General features: G+C 56.1%; 1 protein-coding gene across 2 annotated transcripts in view; it reads left to right on the top strand.

Moving 5' to 3' along the window:
- The window catches only part of LOC110532877 (V-type proton ATPase subunit S1-like), a 170,955-nt gene that overhangs the window by 17,839 nt on the left and 127,440 nt on the right, over positions 1 to 25,676 (top strand). The gene's annotated exons all lie outside the window — the stretch shown is intronic.

Raw genomic sequence — 25,676 nt, 5'->3', positions numbered from 1 at the left:
GGAGCAGTAGGTGGTACTGCTGTAACGGGGTAACGGAGCAGTAGGTGGTACTGCTGTAACGGAGTAGTAGGTGGTACTGCTGTGACGGGGTAACGGAGCAGTAGGTGGTACTGCTGTAACGGGGTAACGGAGCAGTAGGTGGTGCTGCTGTAACGGAGCAGTAGGTGGTACTGCTGTGACGGGGTAACGGAGCAGTAGGTGGTACTGCTGTAACGGCGTAGTAGGTGGTACTGCTGTAACGGGGTAACGGAGTAGTAGGTGGTACTGCTGTAACGGGGTAACGGAGCAGTAGGTGGTACTGCTGTGACGGGGTAACGGAGCAGTAGGTGGTACTGCTGTGACGGGGTAACGGAGCAGTAGGTGGTACTGCTGTGACGGGGTAACGGAGCAGTAGGTGGTACTGCTGTGACGGGGTAACGGAGCAGTAGGTGGTACTGCTGTGACGGGGTAACGGAGCAGTAGGTGGTACTGCTGTAACGGGGTAACGGAGCAGTAGGTGGTACTGCTGTGACGGGGTAACGGAGCAGTAGGTGGTACTGCTGTGACGGGGTAACGGAGCAGTAGGTGGTACTGCTGTGACGGGGTAACGGAGCAGTAGGTGGTACTGCTGTAACGGGGTAACGGAGCAGTAGGTGGTACTGCTGTGACGGGGTAACGGAGCAGTAGGTGGTACTGCTGTGACGGGGTAACGGAGCAGTAGGTGGTACTGCTGTAACGGAGTAGTAGGTGGTACTGCTGTGACGGGGTAACGGAGCAGTAGGTGGTACTGCTGTAACGGGGTAACGGAGCAGTAGGTGGTACTGCTGTAACGGAGCAGTAGGTGGTGCTGCTGTAACGGGGTAACGGAGCAGTAGGTGGTACTGCTGTGACGGGGTAACGGAGCAGTAGGTGGTACTGCTGTAACGGAGTAGTAGGTGGTACTGCTGTAACGGGGTAACGGAGTAGTAGGTGGTACTGCTGTGACGGGGTAACGGAGCAGTAGGTGGTGCTGCTGTAACGGGGTAACGGAGCAGTAGGTGGTACTGCTGTAACGGGGTAACGGAGCAGTAGGTGGTACTGCTGTAACGGGGTAACGGAGCAGTAGGTGGTGCTGCTGTAACGGAGCAGTAGGTGGTACTGCTGTAACGGGGTAACGGAGCAGTAGGTGGTACTGCTGTGACGGGGTAACGGAGCAGTAGGTGGTACTGCTGTAACGGGGTAACGGAGCAGTAGGTGATGCTGCTGTAACGGGGTAACGGAGCAGTAGGTGGTACTGCTGTAACAGGGTAACGGAGCAGTAGGTGGTGCTGCTGTGACGGGGTAACGGAGTAGTAGGTGGTACTGCTGTGACGGGGTAACGGAGCAGTAGGTGGTACTGCTGAAACGGAGCAGTAGGTGGTGCTGCTGTAACGGGGTAACGGAGCAGTAGGTGGTACTGCTGTGACGGGGTAACGGAGCAGTAGGTGGTGCTGCTGTAACGGGGTTACGGAGCAGTAGGTGGTGCTGCTGTAACGGAGTAGTAGGTGGTACTGCTGTGACGGGGTAACGGAGCAGTAGGTGGTGCTGCTGTAACGGGGTAACGGAGCAGTAGGTGGTGCTGCTGTAACGGAGCAGTAGGTAGTGCTGCTGTAACGGGGTAACGGAGCAGTAGGTGGTACTGCTGTGACGGGGTAACGGAGCAGTAGGTGGTACTGCTGTAACGGGGTAACGGAGCAGTAGGTGGTACTGCTGTAACGGGGTAACGGAGCAGTAGGTGGTACTGCTGTAACGGGGTAACGGAGCAGTAGGTGGTACTGCTGTAACGGGGTAACGGAGCAGTAGGTGGTACTGCTGTAACGGGGTAACGGAGCAGTAGGTGGTACTGCTGTAACGGAGCAGTAGGTGGTACTGCTGTAACGGGGTAACGGAGCAGTAGGTGGTACTGCTGTAACGGGGTAACGGAGCAGTAGGTGGTACTGCTGTGACGGGGTAACGGAGCAGTAGGTGGTACTGCTGTAACGGGGTAACGGAGCAGTAGGTGGTGCTGCTGTAACGGGGTAACGGAGCAGTAGGTGGTACTGCTGTAACGGGGTAACGGAGCAGTAGGTGGTGCTACCGTGACGGGGTAACGGAGTAGTAGGTGGTACTGCTGTGACGGGGTAACGGAGCAGTAGGTGGTACTGCTGTAACGGGGTAACGGAGCAGTAGGTGGTGCTGCTGTGACGGGGTAACGGAGCAGTAGGTGGTACTGCTGTGACGGGGTAACGGAGCAGTAGGTGGTGCTGCTGTAACTGGGTTACGGAGCAGTAGGTGGTGCTGCTGTAACGGGGTAACGGAGCAGTAGGTGGTACTGCTGTGACGGGGTAACGGAGCAGTAGGTGGTACTGCTGTAACGGGATAACGGAGCAGTAGGTGGTACTGCTGTAACGGGGTAACGGAGCAGTAGGTGGTGCTGCTGTAACGGGGTTACGGAGCAGTAGGTGGTGCTGCTGTAACGGAGCAGTAGGTGGTACTGCTGTAACGAGGTAACGGAGCAGTAGGTGGTACTGCTGTGACGGGGTAACGGAGTAGTAGGTGGTACTGCTGTAACGGGGTAACGGAGCAGTAGGTGGTACTGCTGTGACGGGGTAACGGAGTAGTAGGTGGTGCTGCTGTGACGGGGTAACGGAGCAGTAGGTGGTACTGCTGTAACGGGGTAACGGAGCAGTAGGTGGTACTGCTGTAACGGGGTAACGGAGCAGTAGGTGGTGCTGCTGTAACGGGGTTACGGAGCAGTAGGTGGTGCTGCTGTAACGGAGCAGTAGGTGGTACTGCTGTAACGAGGTAACGGAGCAGTAGGTGGTACTGCTGTAACGGGGTAACGGAGTAGTAGGTGGTACTGCTGTAACGGGGTAACGGAGTAGTAGGTGTTACTGCTGTGACGGGGTAACGGAGCAGTAGGTGGTACTGCTGTAACGGGGTAACGGAGCAGTAGGTGGTACTGCTGTAACGGGGTTACAGAGCAGTAGGTGGTACTGCTGTGACGGGGTAACGGAGTAGTAGGTGGTACTGCTGTAACGGGGTAACAGAGCAGTAGGTGGTGCTTCTGTAACGGAGCAGTAGGTGGTGCTGCTGTGACGGGGTAACGGAGCAGTAGGTGGTACTGCTGTAACGGATCAGTAGGTGTTGCTGCTGTGACGGGGTAACGGAGCAGTAGGTGGTACTGCTGTAACGGGGTAACAGAGCAGTAGGTGGTGCTGCTGTGACGGGGTAACGGAGTAGTAGGTGGTACTGCTGTAACGGGGTAACAGAGCAGTAGGTGGTGCTGCTGTAACGGAGTAGTAGGTGGTACTGCTGTAACGGGGTAACGGAGCAGTAGGTGGTACTGCTGTAACGGGGTAACGGAGCAGTAGGTGGTACTGCTGTAACGGGGTAACGGAGCAGTAGGTGGTACTGCTGTAACGGGGTAACGGAGTAGTAGGTGGTACTGCTGTGACGGGGTAACGGAGCAGTAGGTGGTGCTGCTGTAACGGAGCAGTAGGTGGTGCTGCTGTAACGGGGTAACGGAGCAGTAGGTGGTACTGCTGTAACGAGGTAACGGAGCAGTAGGTGGTGCTGCTGTAACGGGGTAACGGAGCAGTAGGTGGTACTGCTATAACGGAGCAGTAGGTGGTGCTGCTGTAACGGGGTAACGGAGCAGTAGGTGGTACTGCTGTAACGGGGTAACGGAGCAGTAGGTGGTACTGCTGTAACGGTGTAACGGAGCAGTAGGTGGTACTGCTGTAACGGGGTAACGGAGCAGTAGGTGGTACTGCTGTAACGGGGTTACAGAGCAGTAGGTGGTACTGCTGTGACGGGGTAACGGAGCAGTAGGTGGTACTGCTGTGACGGGGTAACGGAGCAGTAGGTGGTACTGCTGTAACGGGATAACGGAGCAGTAGGTGGTACTGCTGTAACGGGGTAACGGAGCAGTAGGTGGTACTGCTGTAACGAGGTAACGGAGCAGTAGGTGGTACTGCTGTGACGGGGTAACGGAGTAGTAGGTGGTACTGCTGTAACGGGGTAACGGAGCAGTAGGTGGTACTGCTGTGACGGGGTAACGGAGTAGTAGGTGGTGCTGCTGTGACGGGGTAACGGAGCAGTAGGTGGTACTGCTGTAACGGGGTAACGGAGCAGTAGGTGGTACTGCTGTAACGGGGTAACGGAGCAGTAGGTGGTGCTGCTGTAACGGGGTTACGGAGCAGTAGGTGGTGCTGCTGTAACGGAGCAGTAGGTGGTACTGCTGTAACGAGGTAACGGAGCAGTAGGTGGTACTGCTGTAACGGGGTAACGGAGTAGTAGGTGGTACTGCTGTAACGGGGTAACGGAGTAGTAGGTGTTACTGCTGTGACGGGGTAACGGAGCAGTAGGTGGTACTGCTGTAACGGGGTAACGGAGCAGTAGGTGGTACTGCTGTAACGGGGTTACAGAGCAGTAGGTGGTACTGCTGTGACGGGGTAACGGAGTAGTAGGTGGTACTGCTGTAACGGGGTAACAGAGCAGTAGGTGGTGCTTCTGTAACGGAGCAGTAGGTGGTGCTGCTGTGACGGGGTAACGGAGCAGTAGGTGGTACTGCTGTAACGGATCAGTAGGTGTTGCTGCTGTGACGGGGTAACGGAGCAGTAGGTGGTACTGCTGTAACGGGGTAACAGAGCAGTAGGTGGTGCTGCTGTGACGGGGTAACGGAGTAGTAGGTGGTACTGCTGTAACGGGGTAACAGAGCAGTAGGTGGTGCTGCTGTAACGGAGTAGTAGGTGGTACTGCTGTAACGGGGTAACGGAGCAGTAGGTGGTACTGCTGTAACGGGGTAACGGAGCAGTAGGTGGTACTGCTGTAACGGGGTAACGGAGCAGTAGGTGGTACTGCTGTAACGGGGTAACGGAGTAGTAGGTGGTACTGCTGTGACGGGGTAACGGAGCAGTAGGTGGTGCTGCTGTAACGGAGCAGTAGGTGGTGCTGCTGTAACGGGGTAACGGAGCAGTAGGTGGTACTGCTGTAACGAGGTAACGGAGCAGTAGGTGGTGCTGCTGTAACGGGGTAACGGAGCAGTAGGTGGTACTGCTATAACGGAGCAGTAGGTGGTGCTGCTGTAACGGGGTAACGGAGCAGTAGGTGGTACTGCTGTAACGGGGTAACGGAGCAGTAGGTGGTACTGCTGTAACGGTGTAACGGAGCAGTAGGTGGTACTGCTGTAACGGGGTAACGGAGCAGTAGGTGGTACTGCTGTAACGGGGTTACAGAGCAGTAGGTGGTACTGCTGTGACGGGGTAACGGAGCAGTAGGTGGTACTGCTGTAACGGGGTAACGGAGCAGTAGGTGGTGCTGCTGTAACGGAGCAGTAGGTGGTACTGCTGTGACGGGGTAACGGAGCAGTAGGTGGTACTGCTGTAACGGAGTAGTAGGTGGTACTGCTGTAACGGGGTAACGGAGTAGTAGGTGGTACTGCTGTAACGGGGTAACGGAGCAGTAGGTGGTACTGCTGTGACGGGGTAACGGAGCAGTAGGTGGTACTGCTGTGATGGGGTAACGGAGCAGTAGGTGGTACTGCTGTGACGGGGTAACGGAGCAGTAGGTGGTACTGCTGTGACGGGGTAACGGAGCAGTAGGTGGTACTGCTGTAACGGGGTAACGGAGCAGTAGGTGGTACTGCTGTAACGGGGTAACGGAGCAGTAGGTGGTACTGCTGTAACGGTGTAACGGAGCAGTAGGTGGTACTGCTGTAACGGGGTAACGGAGCAGTAGGTGGTACTGCTGTAACGGGGTTACAGAGCAGTAGGTGGTACTGCTGTGACGGGGTAACGGAGTAGTAGGTGGTACTGCTGTAACGGGGTAACAGAGCAGTAGGTGGTGCTGCTGTAACGGAGCAGTAGGTGTTGCTGCTGTGACGGGGTAACGGAGCAGTAGGTGGTACTGCTGTAACGGGGTAACGGAGCAGTAGGTGGTACTGCTGTGACAGGGTAATGGAGCAGTAGGTGGTACTGCTGTAACGGAGTAGTAGGTGGTACTGCTGTAACGGGGTAAAGGAGCAGTAGGTGGTACTGCTGTAACGGGGTTACAGAGCAGTAGGTGGTACTGCTGTGACGGGGTAACGGAGTAGTAGGTGGTACTGCTGTAACGGGGTAACGGAGCAGTAGGTGGTACTGCTGTAACGGGGTAACGGAGCAGTAGGTGGTACTGCTGTAACGGGGTAACGGAGCAGTAGGTGGTACTGCTGTAACGGGGTAACGGAGCAGTAGGTGGTACTGCTGTAACGGGATAACAGAGCAGTAGGTGGTACTGCTGTAACGGGGTAACGGAGCAGTAGGTGGTACTGCTGTAACGGGGTAACGGAGCAGTAGGTGGTACTGCTGTAACGGAGTAGTAGGTGGTACTGCTGTGACGGGGTAACGGAGCAGTAGGTGGTACTGCTGTAACGGGGTAACGGAGCAGTAGGTGGTGCTGCTGTAACGGAGCAGTAGGTGGTACTGCTGTGACGGGGTAACGGAGCAGTAGGTGGTACTGCTGTAACGGAGTAGTAGGTGGTACTGCTGTAACGGGGTAACGGAGTAGTAGGTGGTACTGCTGTAACGGGGTAACGGAGCAGTAGGTGGTACTGCTGTGACGGGGTAACGGAGCAGTAGGTGGTACTGCTGTGACGGGGTAACGGAGCAGTAGGTGGTACTGCTGTGACGGGGTAACGGAGCAGTAGGTGGTACTGCTGTGACGGGGTAACGGAGCAGTAGGTGGTACTGCTGTAACGGGGTAACGGAGCAGTAGGTGGTACTGCTGTGACGGGGTAACGGAGCAGTAGGTGGTACTGCTGTGACGGGGTAACGGAGCAGTAGGTGGTACTGCTGTAACGGGGTAACGGAGCAGTAGGTGGTACTGCTGTGACGGGGTAACGGAGCAGTAGGTGGTACTGCTGTGACGGGGTAACGGAGCAGTAGGTGGTACTGCTGTAACGGAGTAGTAGGTGGTACTGCTGTGACGGGGTAACGGAGCAGTAGGTGGTACTGCTGTAACGGGGTAACGGAGCAGTAGGTGGTACTGCTGTAACGGAGCAGTAGGTGGTGCTGCTGTAACGGGGTAACGGAGCAGTAGGTGGTACTGCTGTGACGGGGTAACGGAGCAGTAGGTGGTACTGCTGTAACGGAGTAGTAGGTGGTACTGCTGTAACGGGGTAACGGAGTAGTAGGTGGTACTTCTGTGACAGGGTAACGGAGCAGTAGGTGGTGCTGCTGTAACGGGGTAACGGAGCAGTAGGTGGTACTGCTGTAACGGGGTAACGGAGCAGTAGGTGGTACTGCTGTAACGGGGTAACGGAGCAGTAGGTGGTGCTGCTGTAACGGAGCAGTAGGTGGTACTGCTGTAACGGGGTAACGGAGCAGTAGGTGGTACTGCTGTAACGGGGTAACGGAGCAGTAGGTGGTACTGCTGTGACGGGGTAACGGAGCAGTAGGTGGTGCTGCTGTGACGGGGTAACGGAGTAGTAGGTGGTACTGCTGTGACGGGGTAACGGAGCAGTAGGTGGTACTGCTGAAACGGAGCAGTAGGTGGTGCTGCTGTAACGGGGTAACGGAGCAGTAGGTGGTACTGCTGTGACGGGGTAACGGAGCAGTAGGTGGTGCTGCTGTAACGGGGTTACGGAGCAGTAGGTGGTGCTGCTGTAACGGAGTAGTAGGTGGTACTGCTGTGACGGGGTAACGGAGCAGTAGGTGGTGCTGCTGTAACGGGGTAACGGAGCAGTAGGTGGTGCTGCTGTAACGGAGCAGTAGGTAGTGCTGCTGTAACGGGGTAACGGAGCAGTAGGTGGTACTGCTGTGACGGGGTAACGTAGCAGTAGGTGGTACTGCTGTAACGGGGTAACGGAGCAGTAGGTGGTACTGCTGTAACGGGGTAACGGAGCAGTAGGTGGTACTGCTGTAACGGGGTAACGGAGCAGTAGGTGGTACTGCTGTAACGGAGCAGTAGGTGGTACTGCTGTAACGGGGTAACGGAGCAGTAGGTGGTACTGCTGTAACGGGGTAACGGAGCAGTAGGTGGTACTGCTGTGACGGGGTAACGGAGCAGTAGGTGGTACTGCTGTAACGGGGTGACGGAGCAGTAGGTGGTGCTGCTGTAACGGGGTAACGGAGCAGTAGGTGGTACTGCTGTGACGGGGTAACGGAGCAGTAGGTGGTACTGCTGTAACGGGATAACGGAGCAGTAGGTGGTACTGCTGTAACGGGGTAACGGAGCAGTAGGTGGTGCTGCTGTAACGGAGCAGTAGGTGGTACTGCTGTAACGAGGTAACGGAGCAGTAGGTGGTACTGCTGTGACGGGGTAACGGAGTAGTAGGTGGTACTGCTGTAACGGGGTAACGGAGCAGTAGGTGGTACTGCTGTGACGGGGTAACGGAGTAGTAGGTGGTGCTGCTGTGACGGGGTAACGGAGCAGTAGGTGGTACTGCTGTAACGGGGTAACGGAGCAGTAGGTGGTACTGCTGTAATGGGGTAACGGAGCAGTAGGTGGTGCTGCTGTAACGGGGTTACGGAGCAGTAGGTGGTGCTGCTGTAACGGAGCAGTAGGTGGTACTGCTGTAACGAGGTAACGGAGCAGTAGGTGGTACTGCTGTAACGGGGTAACGGAGTAGTAGGTGGTACTGCTGTAACGGGGTAACGGAGTAGTAGGTGTTACTGCTGTGACGGGGTAACGGAGCAGTAGGTGGTACTGCTGTGACGGGGTAACGGAGTAGTAGGTGTTACTGCTGTGACGGGGTAACGGAGCAGTAGGTGGTACTGCTGTGACGGGGTAACGGAGCAGTAGGTGGTACTGCTGTGACGGGGTAACGGAGCAGTAGGTGGTACTGCTGTGACGGGGTAACGGAGCAGTAGGTGGTGCTGCTGTAACGGGGTAACGGAGCAGTAGGTGGTGCTGCTGTAACGGGGTAACGGAGCAGTAGGTGGTACTGCTGTAACGGAGCAGTAGGTGGTGCTGCTGTAACGGGGTAACGGAGCAGTAGGTGGTACTGCTGTAACGGGGTAACGGAGCAGTAGGTGGTACTGCTGTAACGGGGTAACGGAGCAGTAGGTGGTACTGCTGTAACGGAGCAGTAGGTGGTGCTGCTGTAACGGGGTAACGGAGCAGTAGGTGGTACTGCTGTAACGGGGTAACGGAGCAGAAGGTGGTACTGCTGTAACGGGGTAACGGAGCAGTAGGTGGTACTGCTGTAACGGGGTTACAGAGCAGTAGGTGGTACTGCTGTGACGGGGTAACGGAGTAGTAGGTGGTACTGCTGTAACGGGGTAACAGAGCAGTAGGTGGTGCTTCTGTAACGGAGCAGTAGGTGGTGCTGCTGTGACGGGGTAACGGAGCAGTAGGTGGTACTGCTGTAACGGATCAGTAGGTGTTGCTGCTGTGACGGGGTAACGGAGCAGTAGGTGGTACTGCTGTAACGGGGTAACAGAGCAGTAGGTGGTGCTGCTGTAACGGGGTAACGGAGCAGTAGGTGGTACTGCTGTAACGGGGTAACGGAGCAGTAGGTGGTACTGCTGTAACGGGGTAACGGAGTAGTAGGTGGTACTGCTGTGACGGGGTAACGGAGCAGTAGGTGGTGCTGCTGTAACGGAGCAGTAGGTGGTGCTGCTGTAACGGGGTAACGGAGCAGTAGGTGGTACTGCTGTAACGAGGTAACGGAGCAGTAGGTGGTGCTGCTGTAACGGGGTAACGGAGCAGTAGGTGGTACTGCTGTAACGGAGCAGTAGGTGGTGCTGCTGTAACGGGGTAACGGAGCAGTAGGTGGTACTGCTGTAACGGGGTAACGGAGCAGTAGGTGGTACTGCTGTAACGGGGTAACGGAGCAGTAGGTGGTACTGCTGTAACGGGGTTACAGAGCAGTAGGTGGTACTGCTGTGACGGGGTAACGGAGTAGTAGGTGGTACTGCTGTAACGGGGTAACAGAGCAGTAGGTGGTGCTGCTGTAACGGAGCAGTAGGTGTTGCTGCTGTGACGGGGTAACGGAGCAGTAGGTGGTACTGCTGTAACGGGGTAACGGAGCAGTAGGTGGTACTGCTGTGACAGGGTAATGGAGCAGTAGGTGGTACTGCTGTAACGGAGTAGTAGGTGGTACTGCTGTAACGGGGTAAAGGAGCAGTAGGTGGTACTGCTGTAACGGGGTAACGGAGTAGTATGTGGTACTGCTGTGACGGGGTAACGGAGCAGTAGGTGGTACTGCTGTAACGGGGTGACGGAGCAGTAGGTGGTGCTGCTGTAACGGGGTAACGGAGCAGTAGGTGGTACTGCTGTGACGGGGTAACGGAGCAGTAGGTGGTACTGCTGTAACGGGATAACGGAGCAGTAGGTGGTACTGCTGTAACGGGGTAACGGAGCAGTAGGTGGTGCTGCTGTAACGGAGCAGTAGGTGGTACTGCTGTAACGAGGTAACGGAGCAGTAGGTGGTACTGCTGTGACGGGGTAACGGAGTAGTAGGTGGTACTGCTGTAACGGGGTAACGGAGCAGTAGGTGGTACTGCTGTGACGGGGTAACGGAGTAGTAGGTGGTGCTGCTGTGACGGGGTAACGGAGCAGTAGGTGGTACTGCTGTAACGGGGTAACGGAGCAGTAGGTGGTACTGCTGTAACGGGGTAACGGAGCAGTAGGTGGTGCTGCTGTAACGGGGTTACGGAGCAGTAGGTGGTGCTGCTGTAACGGAGCAGTAGGTGGTACTGCTGTAACGAGGTAACGGAGCAGTAGGTGGTACTGCTGTAACGGGGTAACGGAGTAGTAGGTGGTACTGCTGTAACGGGGTAACGGAGTAGTAGGTGTTACTGCTGTGACGGGGTAACGGAGCAGTAGGTGGTACTGCTGTGACGGGGTAACGGAGTAGTAGGTGTTACTGCTGTGACGGGGTAACGGAGCAGTAGGTGGTACTGCTGTGACGGGGTAACGGAGCAGTAGGTGGTACTGCTGTGACGGGGTAACGGAGCAGTAGGTGGTACTGCTGTGACGGGGTAACGGAGCAGTAGGTGGTGCTGCTGTAACGGGGTAACGGAGCAGTAGGTGGTGCTGCTGTAACGGGGTAACGGAGCAGTAGGTGGTACTGCTGTAACGGAGCAGTAGGTGGTGCTGCTGTAACGGGGTAACGGAGCAGTAGGTGGTACTGCTGTAACGGGGTAACGGAGCAGTAGGTGGTACTGCTGTAACGGGGTAACGGAGCAGTAGGTGGTACTGCTGTAACGGAGCAGTAGGTGGTGCTGCTGTAACGGGGTAACGGAGCAGTAGGTGGTACTGCTGTAACGGGGTAACGGAGCAGAAGGTGGTACTGCTGTAACGGGGTAACGGAGCAGTAGGTGGTACTGCTGTAACGGGGTTACAGAGCAGTAGGTGGTACTGCTGTGACGGGGTAACGGAGTAGTAGGTGGTACTGCTGTAACGGGGTAACAGAGCAGTAGGTGGTGCTTCTGTAACGGAGCAGTAGGTGGTGCTGCTGTGACGGGGTAACGGAGCAGTAGGTGGTACTGCTTTAACGGATCAGTAGGTGTTGCTGCTGTGACGGGGTAACGGAGCAGTAGGTGGTACTGCTGTAACGGGGTAACAGAGCAGTAGGTGGTGCTGCTGTAACGGGGTAACGGAGCAGTAGGTGGTACTGCTGTAACGGGGTAACGGAGCAGTAGGTGGTACTGCTGTAACGGGGTAACGGAGCAGTAGGTGGTACTGCTGTGACGGGGTAACGGAGCAGTAGGTGGTGCTGCTGTAACGGAGCAGTAGGTGGTGCTGCTGTAACGGGGTAACGGAGCAGTAGGTGGTACTGCTGTAACGAGGTAACGGAGCAGTAGGTGGTGCTGCTGTAACGGGGTAACGGAGCAGTAGGTGGTACTGCTGTAACGGAGCAGTAGGTGGTGCTGCTGTAACGGGGTAACGGAGCAGTAGGTGGTACTGCTGTAACGGGGTAACGGAGCAGTAGGTGGTACTGCTGTAACGGGGTAACGGAGCAGTAGGTGGTACTGCTGTAACGGGGTTACAGAGCAGTAGGTGGTACTGCTGTGACGGGGTAACGGAGTAGTAGGTGGTACTGCTGTAACGGGGTAACAGAGCAGTAGGTGGTGCTGCTGTAACGGAGCAGTAGGTGTTGCTGCTGTGACGGGGTAACGGAGCAGTAGGTGGTACTGCTGTAACGGGGTAACGGAGCAGTAGGTGGTACTGCTGTGACAGGGTAATGGAGCAGTAGGTGGTACTGCTGTAACGGAGTAGTAGGTGGTACTGCTGTAACGGGGTAAAGGAGCAGTAGGTGGTACTGCTGTAACGGGGTAACGGAGTAGTAGGTGGTACTGCTGTGACGGGGTAACAGAGCAGTAGGTGGTGCTGCTATAACGGGGTAACGGAGCAGTAGGTGGTACTGCTGTAACATGGTAACGGAGCAGTAGGTGTTGCTGCTGTAACGGGGTAACGGAGCAGTAGGTGGTGCTGCTGTAACGGGGTAACGGAGCAGTAGGTGGTGCTGCTGTAACGGAGCAGTAGGTGGTGCTGCTGTAACGGGGTAACGGAGCAGTAGGTGGTACTGCTGTGACGGGGTAACGGAGCAGTAGGTGGTACTGCTGTAACGGGGTAACGGAGCAGTAGGTGGTACTGCTGTAACGGAGCAGTAGGTGGTACTGCTGTGACGGGGTAACGGAGCAGTAGGTGGTGCTGCTGTAACAGGGTTACGGAGCAGTAGGTGGTGCTGCTGTAACGGAGTAGTAGGTGGTACTGCTGTGACGGGATAACGGAGCAGTAGGTGGTGCTGCTGTAACGGGGTAACGGAGCAGTAGGTGGTGCTGCTGTAACGGAGCAGTAGGTAGTGCTGCTGTAACGGGGTAACGTAGCAGTAGGTGGTACTGCTGTGACGGGGTAACGGAGCAGTAGGTGGTACTGCTGTAACGGGGTAACGGAGCAGTAGGTGGTACTGCTGTAACGGGGTAACGGAGCAGTAGGTGGTACTGCTGTAACGGGGTAACGGAGCAGTAGGTGGTACTGCTGTAACGGAGCAGTAGGTGGTACTGCTGTAACGGGGTAACGGAGCAGTAGGTGGTACTGCTGTAACGGGGTAACGGAGCAGTAGGTGGTACTGCTGTGACGGGGTAACGGAGCAGTAGGTGGTACTGCTGTAACGGGGTAACGGAGCAGTAGGTGGTGCTGCTGTAACGGGGTAACGGAGCAGTAGGTGGTACTGCTGTAACGGGGTAACGGAGCAGTAGGTGGTGCTACCGTGACGGGGTAACGGAGTAGTAGGTGGTACTGCTGTGACGGGGTAACGGAGCAGTAGGTGGTACTGCTGTAACGGGGTAACGGAGCAGTAGGTGGTGCTGCTGTGACGGGGTAACGGAGCAGTAGGTGGTACTGCTGTGACGGGGTAACGGAGCAGTAGGTGGTGCTGCTGTAACTGGGTTACGGAGCAGTAGGTGGTGCTGCTGTAACGGAGCAGTAGGTGGTGCTGCTGTAACGGGGTAACGGAGCAGTAGGTGGTACTGCTGTGACGGGGTAACGGAGCAGTAGGTGGTACTGCTGTAACGGGATAACGGAGCAGTAGGTGGTACTGCTGTAACGGGGTTACGGAGCAGTAGGTGGTGCTGCTGTAACGGAGCAGTAGGTTGTACTGCTGTAACAAGGTAACGGAGCAGTAGGTGGTACTGCTGTGACGGGGTAACGGAGTAGTAGGTGGTACTGCTGTAACGGGGTAACGGAGCAGTAGGTGGTACTGTTGTGACGGGGTAACGGAGTAGTAGGTGGTGCTGCTGTGACGGGGTAACGGAGCAGTAGGTGGTACTGCTGTAACGGGGTAACGGAGCAGTAGGTGGTACTGCTGTAACGGGGTAACGGAGCAGTAGGTGGTGCTGCTGTAACGGGGTTACGGAGCAGTAGGTGGTGCTGCTGTAACGGAGCAGTAGGTGGTACTGCTGTAACGAGGTAACGGAGCAGTAGGTGGTACTGCTGTAACGGGGTAACGGAGTAGTAGGTGGTACTGCTGTAACGGGGTAACGGAGTAGTAGGTGTTACTGCTGTGACGGGGTAACGGAGCAGTAGGTGGTACTGCTGTGACGGGGTAACGGAGTAGTAGGTGTTACTGCTGTGACGGGGTAACGGAGCAGTAGGTGGTACTGCTGTGACGGGGTAACGGAGCAGTAGGTGGTACTGCTGTGACGGGGTAACGGAGCAGTAGGTGGTACTGCTGTGATGGGGTAACGGAGCAGTAGGTGGTACTGCTGTGACGGGGTAACGGAGCAGTAGGTGGTGCTGCTGTAACGGGGTAACGGAGCAGTAGGTGGTGCTGCTGTAACGGGGTAACGGAGCAGTAGGTGGTACTGCTGTAACGGAGCAGTAGGTGGTGCTGCTGTAACGGGGTAACGGAGCAGTAGGTGGTACTGCTGTAACGGGGTAACGGAGCAGTAGGTGGTACTGCTGTAACGGGGTAACGGAGCAGTAGGTGGTACTGCTGTAACGGAGCAGTAGGTGGTGCTGCTGTAACGGGGTAACGGAGCAGTAGGTGGTACTGCTGTAACGGGGTAACGGAGCAGTAGGTGGTACTGCTGTAACGGGGTAACGGAGCAGTAGGTGGTACTGCTGTAACGGGGTTACAGAGCAGTAGGTGGTACTGCTGTGACGGGGTAACGGAGTAGTAGGTGGTACTGCTGTAACGGGGTAACAGAGCAGTAGGTGGTGCTTCTGTAACGGAGCAGTAGGTGGTGCTGCTGTGACGGGGTAACGGAGCAGTAGGTGGTACTGCTGTAACGGATCAGTAGGTGTTGCTGCTGTGACGGGGTAAAGGAGCAGTAGGTGGTACTGCTGTAACGGGGTAACAGAGCAGTAGGTGGTGCTGCTGTGACGGGGTAACGGAGTAGTAGGTGGTACTGCTGTAACGGGGTAACAGAGCAGTAGGTGGTGCTGCTGTAACGGAGTAGTAGGTGGTACTGCTGTAACGGGGTAACGGAGCAGTAGGTGGTACTGCTGTAACGGGGTAACGGAGCAGTAGGTGGTACTGCTGTAACGGGGTAACGGAGCAGTAGGTGGTACTGCTGTAACGGGGTAACGGAGTAGTAGGTGGTACTGCTGTGACGGGGTAACGGAGCAGTAGGTGGTGCTGCTGTAACGGGGTAACGGAGCAGTAGGTGGTACTGCTGTAACGGGGTAACGGAGCAGTAGGTGGTACTGCTGTAACGGGGTAACGGAGCAGTAGGTGGTACTGCTGTAACGGGGTAACGGAGCAGTAGGTAGTGCTGCTGTAACGGGGTAACGGAGCAGTAGGTGGTACTGCTGTAACGGGGTAACGGAGCAGTAGGTGGTACTGCTGTAACGGGGTAACGGAGTAGTAGGTGGTACTGCTGTGACGGGGTAACGGAGCAGTAGGTGGTGCTGCTGTAACGGAGCAGTAGGTGGTGCTGCTGTAACGGGGTAACGGAGCAGTAGGTGGTACTGCTGTAACGAGGTAACGGAGCAGTAGGTGGTGCTGCTGTAACGGGGTAACGGAGCAGTAGGTGGGACTGCTGTAACAGAGCAGTAGGTGGTGCTGCTGTAACGGGATAACGGAGCAGTAGGTGGTACTGCTGTAACGGGTTAACGGAGCAGTAGGTGGTACTGCTGTAACGGGGTAACGGAGCAGTAGGTGGTACTGCTGTAACGGGGTTACAGAGCAGTAGGTGGTACTGCTGTGACGGGGTAACGGAGTAGTAGGTGGTACTGCTGTAACGGGGTAACAGAGCAGTAGGTCGTGCTGCTGTAACGGATCAGTAGGTGTTGCTGCTGTGACGGGGTAACGGAGCAGTAGGTGGTACTGCTGTAACGGGGTAACAGAGCAGTAGGTGGTGCTGCTGTGACGGGGTAACGGAGTAGTAGGTGGTACTGCTGTAACGGGGTAACGGAGCAGTAGGTGGTACTGCTGTAACGGGGTAACGGAGTAGTAGGTGGTACTGCTGTGACGGGGTAACGGAGCAGTAGGTGGTGCTGCTGTAACGGAGCAGTAGGTGGTGCTGCTGTAACGGGGTAACGGAGCAGTAGGTGGTGCTGCTGTAACGGGGTAACGGAGCAGTAGGTGGTACTGCTGTAACGGAGCAGTAGGTGGTGCTGCTGTAACGGGATAACGGAGCAGTAGGTGGTACTGCTGTAACGGGTTAACGGAGCAGTAGGTGGTACTGCTGTAACGGGGTAACGGAGCAGTAGGTGGTACTGCTGTAACGGGGTTACAGAGCAGTAGGTGGTACTGCTGTGACGGGGTAACGGAGTAGTAGGTGGTACTGCTGTAACGGGGTAACAGAGCAGTAGGTGGTGCTGCTGTAACGGGGTAACGGAGTAGTAGGTGGTGCTGCTGTAACGGGGTAACGGAGCAGTAGGTGGTACTGCTGTAACGGGGTAACGGAGCAGTAGGTGGTACTGCTGTAACGGGGTAATGGAGCAGTAGGTGGTGCTGCTGTAACGGGGTAACGGAGCAGTAGGTGGTGCTGCTGTAACGGAGCAGTAGGTGGTGCTGCTGTAACGGGGTAACGGAGCAGTAGGTGGTACTGCTGTGACGGGGTAACGGAGCAGTAGGTGGTACTGCTGTAACGGGGTAACGGAGCAGTAGGTGGTACTGCTGTAACGGAGCAGTAGGTGGTACTGCTGTGACGGGGTAATGGAGCAGTAGGTGGTACTGCTGTAACGGGGTAACGGAGCAGCAGGTAGTGCTGCTGTAACGGGGTAACCGAGCAGTAGGTGGTACTGCTGTAACGGGGTAACGGAGCAGTAGGTGGTACTGCTGTAACGGGGTAACGGAGCAGTAGGTAGTGCTGCTGTAACGGGGTAACGGAGCAGTAGGTGGTACTGCTGTAACGGGGTAACGGAGCAGTAGGTGGTACTGCTGTAACGGGGTAACGGAGTAGTAGGTGGTACTGCTGTGACGGGGTAACGGAGCAATAGGTGGTGCTGCTGTAACGGAGCAGTAGGTGGTGCTGCTGTAACGGGGTAACGGAGCAGTAGGTGGTACTGCTGTAACGGGGTAACGGAGCAGTAGGTGGTACTGCTGTAACGGGGTAACGGAGCAGTAGGTAGTGCTGCTGTAACGGGGTAACGGAGCAGTAGGTGGTACTGCTGTAACGGGGTAACGGAGCAGTAGGTGGTACTGCTGTAACGGGGTAACGGAGTAGTAGGTGGTACTGCTGTGACGGGGTAACGGAGCAGTAGGTGGTGCTGCTGTAACGGAGCAGTAGGTGGTGCTGCTGTAACGGGGTAACGGAGCAGTAGGTGGTACTGCTGTAACGAGGTAACGGAGCAGTAGGTGGTGCTGCTGTAACGGGGTAACGGAGCAGTAGGTGGGACTGCTGTAACGGGTTAACGGAGCAGTAGGTGGTACTGCTGTAACGGGGTAACGGAGCAGTAGGTGGTACTGCTGTAACGGGGTTACAGAGCAGTAGGTGGTACTGCTGTGACGGGGTAACGGAGTAGTAGGTGGTACTGCTGTAACGGGGTAACAGAGCAGTAGGTGGTGCTGCTGTAACGGATCAGTAGGTGTTGCTGCTGTGACGGGGTAACGGAGCAGTAGGTGGTACTGCTGTAACGGGGTAACAGAGCAGTAGGTGGTGCTGCTGTGACGGGGTAACGGAGTAGTAGGTGGTACTGCTGTAACGGGGTAACGGAGCAGTAGGTGGTGCTGCTGTAACGGATCAGTAGGTGTTGCTGCTGTGACGGGGTAACGGAGCAGTAGGTGGTACTGCTGTAACGGGGTAACAGAGCAGTAGGTGGTGCTGCTGTGACGGGGTAACGGAGTAGTAGGTGGTACTGCTGTAACGGGGTAACGGAGCAGTAGGTGGTACTGCTGTAACGGGGTAACGGAGTAGTAGGTGGTACTGCTGTGACGGGGTAACGGAGCAGTAGGTGGTGCTGCTGTAACGGAGCAGTAGGTGGTGCTGCTGTAACGGGGTAACGGAGCAGTAGGTGGTGCTGCTGTAACGGGGTAACGGAGCAGTAGGTGGTACTGCTGTAACGGAGCAGTAGGTGGTGCTGCTGTAACGGGATAACGGAGTAGTAGGTGGTACTGCTGTAACGGGGTAACGGAGCAGTAGGTGGTACTGCTGTAACGGGGTAACGGAGTAGTAGGTGGTACTGCTGTGACGGGGTAACGGAGCAGTAGGTGGTGCTGCTGTAACGGAGCAGTAGGTGGTGCTGCTGTAACGGGGTAACGGAGCAGTAGGTGGTACTGCTGTAACGGGGTAACGGAGCAGTAGGTGGTACTGCTGTAACGGAGCAGTAGGTGGTACTGCTGTGACGGGGTAACGGAGCAGTAGGTGGTACTGCTGTAACGGGGTAACGGAGCAGTAGGTGGTACTGCTGTAACGGAGCAGTAGGTGGTACTGCTGTGACGGGGTAATGGAGCAGTAGGTGGTACTGCTGTGACGGGGTAACGGAGCAGTAGGTGGTACTGCTGTAACGGGGTAACGGAGCAGTAGGTGGTACTGCTGTAACGGAGCAGTAGGTGGTACTGCTGTGACGGGGTAATGGAGCAGTAGGTGGTACTGCTGTAACGGGGTAACGGAGCAGTAGGTAGTGCTGCTGTAACGGGGTAACGGAGCAGTAGGTGGTACTGCTGTAACGGGGTAACGGAGCAGTAGGTGGTGCTGCTGTAACGGGGTAACGGAGCAGTAGGTGGTACTGCTGTAACGGGGTAACGGAGCAGTAGGTGGTACTGCTGTAACGGGGTAACGGAGCAGTAGGTGGGACTGCTGTAACGGGGTAACGGAGCAGTAGGTAGTGCTGCTGTAACGGGGTAACGGAGCAGTAGGTGGTACTGCTGTAACGGGGTAACGGAGCAGTAGGTGGTACTGCTGTAACGGGGTAACGGAGTAGTAGGTGGTACTGCTGTGACGGGGTAACGGAGCAGTAGGTGGTGCTGCTGTAACGGAGCAGTAGGTGGTGCTGCTGTAACGGGGTAACGGAGCAGTAGGTGGTACTGCTGTAACGAGGTAACGGAGCAGTAGGTGGTGCTGCTGTAACGGGGTAACGGAGCAGTAGGTGGGACTGCTGTAACGGAGCAGTAGGTGGTGCTGCTGTAACGGGATAACGGAGCAGTAGGTGGTACTGCTGTAACGGGTTAACGGAGCAGTAGGTGGTACTGCTGTAAGGGGGTAACGGAGCAGTAGGTGGTACTGCTGTAACGGGGTTACAGAGCAGTAGGTGGTACTGCTGTGACGGGGTAACGGAGTAGTAGGTGGTACTGCTGTAACGGGGTAACAGAGCAGTAGGTGGTGCTGCTGTAACGGATCAGTAGGTGTTGCTGCTGTGACGGGGTAACGGAGCAGTAGGTGGTACTGCTGTAACGGGGTAACAGAGCAGTAGGTGGTGCTGCTGTGACGGGGTAACGGAGTAGTAGGTGGTACTGCTGTAACGGGGTAACGGAGCAGTAGGTGGTACTGCTGTAACGGGGTAACGGAGCAGTAGGTGGTACTGCTGTAACGGAGCAGTAGGTGGTGCTGCTGTAACGGGGTAACGGAGCAGTAGGTGGTACTGCTGTAACGGGGTAACGGAGCAGTAGGTGGTACTGCTGTAACGGGGTAACGGAGCAGTAGGTGGTACTGCTGTAACGGAGCAGTAGGTGGTGCTGCTGTAACGGGGTAACGGAGCAGTAGGTGGTACTGCTGTAACGGGGTAACGGAGCAGTAGGTGGTACTGCTGTAACGGGGTAACGGAGCAGTAGGTGGTACTGCTGTAACGGGGTTACAGAGCAGTAGGTGGTACTGCTGTGACGGGGTAACGGAGTAGTAGGTGGTACTGCTGTAACGGGGTAACAGAGCAGTAGGTGGTGCTTCTGTAACGGAGCAGTAGGTGGTGCTGCTGTGACGGGGTAACGGAGCAGTAGGTGGTACTGCTGTAACGGATCAGTAGGTGTTGCTGCTGTGACGGGGTAACGGAGCAGTAGGTAGTACTGCTGTAACGGGGTAACAGAGCAGTAGGTGGTGCTGCTGTGACGGGGTAACGGAGTAGTAGGTGGTACTGCTGTAACGGGGTAACAGAGCAGTAGGTGGTGCTGCTGTAACGGAGTAGTAGGTGGTACTGCTGTAACGGGGTAACGGAGCAGTAGGTGGTACTGCTGTAACGGGGTAACGGAGCAGTAGGTGGTACTGCTGTAACGGGGTAACGGAGCAGTAGGTGGTACTGCTGTAACGGGGTAACGGAGTAGTAGGTGGTACTGCTGTGACGGGGTAACGGAGCAGTAGGTGGGTGCTGCTGTAACGGGGTAACAGAGCAGTAGGTGGTGCTGCTGTAACGGAGCAGTAGGTGTTGCTGCTGTGACGGGGTAACGGAGCAGTAGGTGGTACTGCTGTAACGGGGTAACGGAGCAGTAGGTGGTACTGCTGTGACAGGGTAACGGAGCAGTAGGTGGTACTGCTGTAACGGAGTAGTAGGTGGTACTGCTGTAACGGGGTAACGGAGCAGTAGGTGGTACTGCTGTAACGGGGTAACGGAGCAGTAGGTGGTACTGCTGTAACATGGTAACGGAGCAGTAGGTGGTGCTGCTGTAACGGGGTAACGGAGCAGTAGGTGGTACTGCTGTAACGGGGTAACGGAGTAGTAGGTGGTACTGCTGTGACGGGGTAACGGAGCAGTAGGTGGTGCTGCTGTAACGGGGTAACGGAGCAGTAGGTGGTACTGCTGTAACATGGTAACGGAGCAGTAGGTGGTGCTGCTGTAACGGGGTAACGGAGCAGTAGGTGGTACTGCTGTAACGGGGTAACGGAGCAGTAGGTGGTACTGCTGTAACGGGGTAACGGAGCAGTAGGTGGTGCTGCTGTAACGGGGTAACGGAGCAGTAGGTGGTGCTGCTGTAACGGAGCAGTAGGTGGTGCTGCTGTAACGGGGTAACGGAGCAGTAGGTGGTACTGCTGTGACGGGGTAACGGAGCAGTAGGTGGTACTGCTGTAACGGAGCAGTAGGTGGTACTGCTGTGACGGGGTAACGGAGCAGTAGGTGGTACTGCTGTAACGGGGTAACGGAGCAGTAGGTAGTGCTGCTGTAACGGGGTAACGGAGCAGTAGGTGGTACTGCTGTAACGGGGTAACGGAGCAGTAGGTGGTGCTGCTGTAACGGGGTAACGGAGCAGTAGGTGGTACTGCTGTAACGGGGTAACGGAGCAGTAGGTGGTACTGCTGTAACGGGGTAACGGAGCAGTAGGTGGTACTGCTGTAACGGGGTAACGGAGCAGTAGGTAGTGCTGCTGTAACGGGGTAACGGAGCAGTAGGTGGTACTGCTGTAACGGGGTAACGGAGCAGTAGGTGGTACTGCTGTAACGGGGTAACGGAGTAGTAGGTGGTACTGCTGTGACGGGGTAACGGAGCAGTAGGTGGTGCTGCTGTAACGGAGCAGTAGGTGGTGCTGCTGTAACGGGGTAACGGAGCAGTAGGTGGTACTGCTGTAACGAGGTAACGGAGCAGTAGGTGGTGCTGCTGTAACGGGGTAACGGAGCAGTAGGTGGGACTGCTGTAACGGAGCAGTAGGTGGTGCTGCTGTAACGGGATAACGGAGCAGTAGGTGGTACTGCTGTAACGGGTTAACGGAGCAGTAGGTGGTACTGCTGTAACGGGGTAACGGAGCAGTAGGTGGTACTGCTGTAACGGGGTTACAGAGCAGTAGGTGGTACTGCTGTGACGGGGTAACGGAGTAGTAGGTGGTACTGCTGTAACGGGGTAACAGAGCAGTAGGTGGTGCTGCTGTAACGGATCAGTAGGTGTTGCTGCTGTGACGGGGTAACGGAGCAGTAGGTGGTACTGCTGTAACGGGGTAACAGAGCAGTAGGTGGTGCTGCTGTGACGGGGTAACTGAGTAGTAGGTGGTACTGCTGTAACGGGGTAACGGAGCAGTAGGTGGTACTGCTGTAACGGGGTAACGGAGTAGTAGGTGGTACTGCTGTGACGGGGTAACGGAGCAGTAGGTGGTGCTGCTGTAACGGAGCAGTAGGTGGTGCTGCTGTAACGGGGTAACGGAGCAGTAGGTGGTGCTGCTGTAACGGGGTAACGGAGCAGTAGGTGGTACTGCTGTAACGGAGCAGTAGGTGGTGCTGCTGTAACGGGATAACGGAGCAGTAGGTGGTACTGCTGTAACGGGTTAACGGAGCAGTAGGTGGTACTGCTGTAACGGGGTAACGGAGCAGTAGGTGGTACTGCTGTAACGGGGTTACAGAGCAGTAGGTGGTACTGCTGTGACGGGGTAACGGAGTAGTAGGTGGTACTGCTGTAACGGGGTAACAGAGCAGTAGGTGGTGCTGCTGTAACGGGGTAACGGAGTAGTAGGTGGTGCTGCTGTAACGGGGTAACGGAGCAGTAGGTGGTACTGCTGTAACGGGGTAACGGAGCAGTAGGTGGTACTGCTGTAACGGGGTAACGGAGCAGTGGGTGGTGCTGCTGTAACGGGGTAACGGAGCAGTAGGTGGTGCTGCTGTAACGGAGCAGTAGGTGGTGCTGCTGTAACGGGGTAACGGAGCAGTAGGTGGTACTGCTGTGACGGGGTAACGGAGCAGTAGGTGGTACTGCTGTAACGGGGTAACGGAGCAGTAGGTGGTACTGCTGTAACGGAGCAGTAGGTGGTACTGCTGTGACGGGGTAATGGAGCAGTAGGTTGTACTGCTGTAACGGGGTAACGGAGCAGTAGGTAGTGCTGCTGTAACGGGGTAACGGAGCAGTAGGTGGTACTGCTGTAACGGGGTAACGGAGCAGTAGGTGGTGCTGCTGTAACGGGGTAACGGAGCAGTAGATGGTACTGCTGTAACGGGGTAACGGAGCAGTAGGTGGTACTGCTGTAACGGGGTAACGGAGCAGTAGGTGGTACTGCTGTAACGGGGTAACGGAGCAGTAGGTAGTGCTGCTGTAACGGGGTAACGGAGCAGTAGGTGGTACTGCTGTAATGGGGTAACGGAGCAGTAGGTGGTACTGCTGTAACGGGGTAACGGAGTAGTAGGTGGTACTGCTGTGACGGGGTAACGGAGCAGTAGGTGGTGCTGCTGTAACGGAGCAGTAGGTGGTGCTGCTGTAACGGGGTAACGGAGCAGTAGGTGGTACTGCTATAACGAGGTAACGGAGCAGTAGGTGGTGCTGCAGTAACGGGGTAACGGAGCAGTAGGTGGGACTGCTGTAACGGAGCAGTAGGTGGTGCTGCTGTAACGGGATAACGGAGCAGTAGGTGGTACTGCTGTAACGGGTTAACGGAGCAGTAGGTGGTACTGCTGTAACGGGGTAACGGAGCAGTAGGTGGTACTGCTGTAACGGGGTTACAGAGCAGTAGGTGGTACTGCTGTGACGGGGTAACGGAGTAGTAGGTGGTACTGCTGTAACGGGGTAACAGAGCAGTAGGTGGTGCTGCTGTAACGGATCAGTAGGTGTTGCTGCTGTGACGGGGTAACGGAGCAGTAGGTGGTACTGCTGTAACGGGGTAACAGAGCAGTAGGTGGTGCTGCTGTAACGGGGTTACAGAGCAGTAGGTGGTACTGCTGTGACGGGGTAACGGAGTAGTAGGTGGTACTGCTGTAACGGGGTAACAGAGCAGTAGGTGGTGCTGCTGTAACGGATCAGTAGGTGTTGCTGCTGTGACGGGGTAACGGAGCAGTAGGTGGTACTGCTGTAACGGGGTAACAGAGCAGTAGGTGGTGCTGCTGTAACGGGGTAACGGAGCAGTAGGTGGTACTGCTGTAACGGGGTAACGGAGTAGTAGGTGGTACTGCTGTGACGGGGTAACGGAGCAGTAGGTGGTGCTGCTGTAACGGAGCAGTAGGTGGTGCTGCTGTAACGGGGTAACGGAGCAGTAGGTGGTACTGCTGTAACGGAGCAGTAGGTGGTGCTGCTGTAACGGGATAACGGAGCAGTAGGTGGTACTGCTGTAACGGGTTAACGGAGCAGTAGGTGGTACTGCTGTAACGGGGTAACGGAGCAGTAGGTGGTACTGCTGTAACGGGGTTACAGAGCAGTAGGTTGTACTGCTGTGACGGGGTAACGGAGTAGTAGGTGGTACTGCTGTAACGGGGTAACAGAGCAGTAGGTGGTGCTGCTGTAACGGGGTAACGGAGTAGTAGGTGGTACTGCTGTAACGGGGTAACGGAGCAGTAGGTGGTACTGCTGTAACGGGGTAACAGAGCAGTAGGTGGTGCTGCTGTAACGGAGCAGTAGGTGTTGCTGCTGTGACGGGGTAACGGAGCAGTAGGTGGTACTGCTGTAACGGGGTAACGGAGCAGTAGGTGGTACTGCTGTAACGGGGTAACGGAGCAGTAGGTGGTACTGCTGTGACAGGGTAACGGAGCAGTAGGTGGTACTGCTGTAACGGAGTAGTAGGTGGTACTGCTGTAACGGGGTAAAGGAGCAGTAGGTGGTACTGCTGTAACGGGGTAACGGAGTAGTAGGTGGTACTGCTGTGACGGGGTAACGGAGCAGTAGGTGGTGCTGCTGTAACGGGGTAACGGAGCAGTAGGTGGTACTGCTGTAACATGGTAACGGAGCAGTAGGTGGTGCTGCTGTAACGGGGTAACGGAGCAGTAGGTGGTACTGCTGTAACGGGGTAACGGAGCAGTAGGTGGTACTGCTGTAACGGGGTAACAGAGCAGTAGGTGGTGCTGCTGTAACGGGGTAACGGAGCAGTAGGTGGTGCTGCTGTAACGGAGCAGTAGGTGGTGCTGCTGTAACGGGGTAACGGAGCAGTAGGTGGTACTGCTGTGACGGGGTAACGGAGCAGTAGGTGGTACTGCTGTAACGGGGTAACGGAGCAGTAGGTGGTACTGCTGTAACGGAGCCGTAGGTGGTACTGCTGTGACGGGGTAATGGAGCAGTAGGTGGTACTGATGTAACGGGGTAACGGAGCAGCAGGTAGTGCTGCTGTAACGGGGTAACGGAGCAGTAGGTGGTACTGCTGTAACGGGGTAACGGAGCAGTAGGTGGTGCTGCTGTAACGGGGTAACGGAGCAGTAGGTGGTACTGCTGTAACGGGGTAACAGAGCAGTAGGTGGTGCTGCTGTGACGGGGTAACGGAGTAGTAGGTGGTACTGCTGTAACGGGGTAACGGAGCAGTAGGTGGTACTGCTGTAACGGGGTAACGGAGCAGTAGGTGGTACTGCTGTAACGGAGCAGTAGGTGGTGCTGCTGTAACGGGGTAACGGAGCAGTAGGTGGTACTGCTGTAACGGGGTAACGGAGCAGTAGGTGGTACTGCTGTAACGGGGTAACGGAGCAGTAGGTGGTACTGCTGTAACGGAGCAGTAGGTGGTGCTGCTGTAACGGGGTAACGGAGCAGTAGGTGGTACTGCTGTAACGGGGTAACGGAGCAGTAGGTGGTACTGCTGTAACGGGGTAACGGAGCAGTAGGTGGTACTGCTGTAACGGGGTTACAGAGCAGTAGGTGGTACTGCTGTGACGGGGTAACGGAGTAGTAGGTGGTACTGCTGTAACGGGGTAACAGAGCAGTAGGTGGTGCTTCTGTAACGGAGCAGTAGGTGGTGCTGCTGTGACGGGGTAACGGAGCAGTAGGTGGTACTGCTGTAACGGATCAGTAGGTGTTGCTGCTGTGACGGGGTAACGGAGCAGTAGGTAGTACTGCTGTAACGGGGTAACAGAGCAGTAGGTGGTGCTGCTGTGACGGGGTAACGGAGTAGTAGGTGGTACTGCTGTAACGGGGTAACAGAGCAGTAGGTGGTGCTGCTGTAACGGAGTAGTAGGTGGTACTGCTGTAACGGGGTAACGGAGCAGTAGGTGGTACTGCTGTAACGGGGTAACGGA

Source organism: Oncorhynchus mykiss, chromosome 9 (assembly GCF_057628025.1).
Source record: "Oncorhynchus mykiss isolate SJ-2025 chromosome 9, ASM5762802v1, whole genome shotgun sequence".
Lineage (NCBI taxonomy): Eukaryota > Metazoa > Chordata > Actinopteri > Salmoniformes > Salmonidae > Oncorhynchus > Oncorhynchus mykiss.
Note: the sequence above shows the minus strand (reverse complement) of the source record. Positions and strands in the feature narration are given on the sequence as shown.